A 4,622-nucleotide genomic window follows, 5' to 3' on the forward strand; every position below is an offset into this window, starting at 1 on the left:
CCACTAAGGATGCAGGGTTGGAGGGGGGGGACACCCACCCACCCACGACGGGACAGCCCCTGCAGCCCCTCTCCATCTCAGCACCCCCACGGAGCCACCCAAGTACACCCCCCCCTCTTTTTTTTTTCCTCCACTTTTAATTAATTTTTTTTGAAGCAAAAGCTCTGTCTGGGGCCTGGAAACTTCCTCGCTGATTGGTAACACCCTGCTCCTCCACATTCTTTGGGGTACGGCGCTGTGTCCCCTTCTCGGCCAGGTCCCAGAGGGGATGCCAGGAGGGCAGGCGGTGACCAAGGCCCCTTGGGACAGCGGTGGCAGAGCAGAGAGATGCCCCCCCACTTCCCTGAGCACCCCGTGACCTCCCTCCTCCTCATGGCTCCGTCGAGCATCTCGCCAGCACCTTCCCTCCAAGTCTCCGCCGATGTTAATGTTCCCGGAGCCGGGTAGATACAATATAATTAAAGTAGATAATACCACTGATGTTTGTTATGACATTGTGTTTTTGTGAGTGACGAGTGAAGGGTTAACTCCAGGGAATTGGGAATATTGCTTGGCTGCTAATAACACGTGAGTCATCGATGAAATAACACATGGGTGCAGGGAGAGACACAGCACCTGGCTTTACAGCAGCCCTCCGCCTCGCCTGCGTGGTGCAGGTTGGGGTTTGCTGCATGTTTCTGGATCAACAGGCAGCGAGGAGCCAATCTGCGCTCAGGATACGCGCTGGGCACCCCACCTTTGCCGCCGGACTGGGATGAACTGGTGAGCTGGGGTCAAGCTGAGAGCTGTCTTCCAGCGGGGACCTATTGCACCCAAAAAGCCGGCAGCTCCGTCGCCGGGGCTCCGTGCACCCCAGTGGGATCAGCAGGGATGGATCGGGGACCGGCTGGAGTCTGGACCCCCCGGATAAGGATGGGGACCGGTCTGCATCGCTCCTGGAAGCGGTGCAGAGAGGAGGCCTGGGCTCCAGCCCGGTCAGCAGAGGAATCTGCACACGCAGACAGGATCGCTGCAATTGCTGGTGGCTGAGTGAGCAACTTTGCAGGCTTCCTCGTCCCCTCACCCTGAATGTCAGCTTTGAATTTTCTTGCTATTTTTAGGGACGGTTCAAAAAAACGGGGAGGATCCCTCCCTTCTCGCCTTGCAGGACTTTGCACCCTATGAATATTGCAAGGCTGTGTAGTGCTGTACCTGCGTGCGCACTGGGGGAGCGGGACGGAGGGACGGGTCAGCTGTCTTGCACGGGCAGGGAGAGAAGGAGGTCGTGCAAAAAACATTACATTGCAAGCAGAATGGGTTAGAATGTAAAAGATTTATTAATTTAATCCGAAGCATTAAAAGGTCATGTATTAATCAAAGAGATGCTTAAAACTGTCAAAGTCCTTTGTCAGGTTTGAAGTGCATCTCTATAGTTATCATAAAATATATATATCAGTCTGGCATGGAGCCCTCGGCAGGGCTGGGAGCGGGGTTGAGGAGCAAAGCAAGGCACTTCGCCGCGGGGTCCCCGAGGAGGGGCACCCACGTTCCGGCCCCGCCAGGCTCCCATGGGTGCCCAGCACCCCCCCGCTGACCTGGGTGCCTTGTGGGTTACTCCATTTGTCCCCAGGCCTGCGTTTGTCCCCCCTCAAGTCAGGCTTGTGCCCCGCGGTTGTCCCCAGCGCTGCTGCACGGGGTGGTTTGGGTTTGGGGTGGAGATGGGGAGGGAGATGGATGTGATGGGTTTGGGAGCGGGGTCCTCCCCTTGCTGCCTGTTCAGAGACCCACCGGCGGGCACGGGTGGCAGCGGGCATTGGGGCGGGGGAGCCGTGCCCACGCCACCCGTGTCACAACTCCGCGGGTGCTCAGCCCTGCCGGTCTCTCTTTTTACCTGGGGAGGTGGGTGGCGGAGGCGGGTCCCCAGGGCCACCCGGGTCACCCGGGCACCCTGTCCCCTTCTCCCAGCCAAGTGCTGTGTCAGCAGCGTTGGCGTGGACTTACGCTACCATCTAGTGGCTGCTTTGCCGAGCCGGGGCCACCGCTGTCCCCGGCTCTCAGCCCGTGTCCCTGCACCCTGTGGGCGGCTGGCCCGGGACTCCAACTCCCCCCGCTCCCCAAACCCCGGGGGCTATGGTCCAGCTGCCCATCACCCTTGCCAGGATCAGGCCGCCTGGGTTTTGTCCCCCAAAAGTTCGTTTTGGCTTAGCTGGGGGGTGGTGGCACTCAGCACCCCAAAAGCCACCAGCTCCCCGGGGTGGGAGCAGGGGGTTTGGAGGCAGTGGGGTGCTGTGGGGGAGAACTGGGGTGCACGGGCACAGGGAGGCGAGGGGGACAGCAAAAGGCGTTTGATGCGTGGCTGGGGTGCGGGAGCTGCCTTTGTGGAGAGCGCGGTCCAGAGACCCCGATTTTGTTTGGAGGGATCCTGCCCCTCCGGCGTCTGCAGAGAACTGGGGCCAGCTAGATTTCACCTTGATAAATGTAACTGCAGCAGCAGAGACCCATCCGTCCCTGAATTCCAGCCCCGTGCTGCCCTGGAGCAGCAGCAAAAACCATCCCAGATTTCTCCCCAGTGCAGCCATTGCTCAGCAGCTCCAGGCAGCACCGTGCCCCCGGGCACAGCAAGGCTCCGGCTGCACCGCCTCCCCATCCACACGTGTCTGCGTTGTGACCCGACCATCCCCATGCCTCGCTTCGCCCAAGAAACCTCCGTCCCCAAATCCTGCTGCGCCCCGGTTGCTGTCATGGATGCCGCTGCGACCGGTGCATGGCTCTTCCCAAACCTCTCTTGTTTTTTTCATGGAAAAAGGCGCCCCCTCCTAACGACTGGTGCTGAGCTGCTGGGTGACTGCAGATAAGTCCCTATGTGCCTCAGTTTCCCCTGTGGGCACACAGTCCCTGCGGGCTTGGCCCAGCAGTCCCATGCCTGGTCGAGCCTAAAACCACATTTTTGGCCATCTTCCACTGTTGTCTGGCCATCGCTGCCGCGAGGACGCTGCTCCAATCCATGACCCAGGAGCTCTGCGGGCTCTGCCAGTCCCTGGGGAGCTTGGGCTGAAGGGGACAGGAATAGACCCGGTCCCTAGGCCTGTTTTGGGTGGGGATGGCACCTTCCCAACCACGAGGGAGACACAGCTCCCGGCGGTAGCTCTGGGCAAGGGGACCCCCTCCCGGGGAGGGTGGCAGTGCCACGGCTCCCTCGTGCCAGGGTCTGCAGCGCCGGCCATCTGCAGCGGTCTCACACCTGCGCCCACCGCGCGCTTGGCACCGGGTGGGCACGCTCGCTCCAGAACCCCCCGCCCGCGAGCTCCCGCTGCGCTCGTGCGGACCGAGGCTGGCACGGCGCAGGCAGAGCAGCCAGCCGGAGCGGGACCGCGTGGGCTGGGCAGGCACAGGCAGGGTTTGCAGGCAGGAGAAGGGAAAAGCAGGTCTGAGCACGATGGGGTTGGGGGGTCCTGGGGAACATCGTGGGGACCTGACGCTGCAGCTTCATGCTGGATTCGGCCTTTGGCTGCAGGCAGGGTGAGGGCAGGGGAGGTGATGCTGAGCTGCTTTTGCCTCCTCTCCAGAAGATGCTGCAGCCAAGGCTCCGCTCTGCGGCACTGCCTGCGATGCTGCAGGGACCGGTGAGCCGGGAGGGGAATGGACCAGAACCCCCAGGTCTGGATGCTGAGCTTTGCCCTCCCCAGCACCCGCAGCCGTGTTCCCTTTGAGCACCCAAGCCAAGCTCTGCAGCAAAAATGAGCCCTGCAGCACCTTTGGGGGGGGTCCCCAGCTTCCTTCCCTGCCTTCCCATCGCTCCTGGCTGGAGGCACCCCAGGGTTGACCCTGCCCTGGGCTGCCGGGAGCTGCCGGGGATCTGCGGAGGGTGACCCCGGGAGCGGGCGGATGGCCGTGCCCCCCCCAGCAACTGTCCCTTCATCCCTGGTCGATGCAGCCCAGCATTAACATAAAATCGATGCCGCCTCCCCTGCCCAGCCTGCGGTCACCCCGGGGCGATACCCTTTAACCCCTTCGCCCCTGCCTCGGGGCACCCATGGGGGGAGAGGGGGGAAGGACAGAAGGACGGAGGCCAGGACAGGGGTCCTTCCCTTCAGCCCCTTCACGCAGGTCCCTGCAATCTTTGGCCCCGCTTTCTGTCCCCAAGAGCTTTCACACTACCAAAGGGAAAAATTGGGGACAGACTACGGTGACACGACCACGGTCCTGCAGAGATTACTGCGGCACAACTGCATTTAAAAGCACGTGGCCAAATCCACGCGGGTCCCTGGGACACGGCACGGCACAGCCAGCACAAACCCTCTGGCTCGGTCTTGACCCACTCCTGCCACGGGCACTGCCAGGGACAGGGGTCCTTTGCTGGGGACATGTGGGGGTGGCATCACTTCCAGTTGGGAGGGCAGGATCTGTCCCAGGCTGCGGGGAGGTGAAAGCGGAGCATTAGGAGGGCGGCAGCGGAGAAAGCGCATCGCCAGCCTTCCCCTCCACACCAGGCCAGGCCCCGGATTTACATTTTTATTCCTTTTAAAGTGAATTTTGCACTGGAGGGTATTGCCAGGTTGGCAGAGCGAGGGGCTGATCCTGCTCGCTGCTGCCCCCGTGTAACCCTGTCGGGCAGCCAGAGCGCGGTGGGATCAGCCCCCCCC

This window comes from Haliaeetus leucocephalus, unplaced genomic scaffold (genome assembly GCF_000737465.1).
Source record: "Haliaeetus leucocephalus isolate CR32 unplaced genomic scaffold, Haliaeetus_leucocephalus-4.0 Scaffold517, whole genome shotgun sequence".
Classification (NCBI taxonomy): domain Eukaryota; kingdom Metazoa; phylum Chordata; class Aves; order Accipitriformes; family Accipitridae; genus Haliaeetus; species Haliaeetus leucocephalus.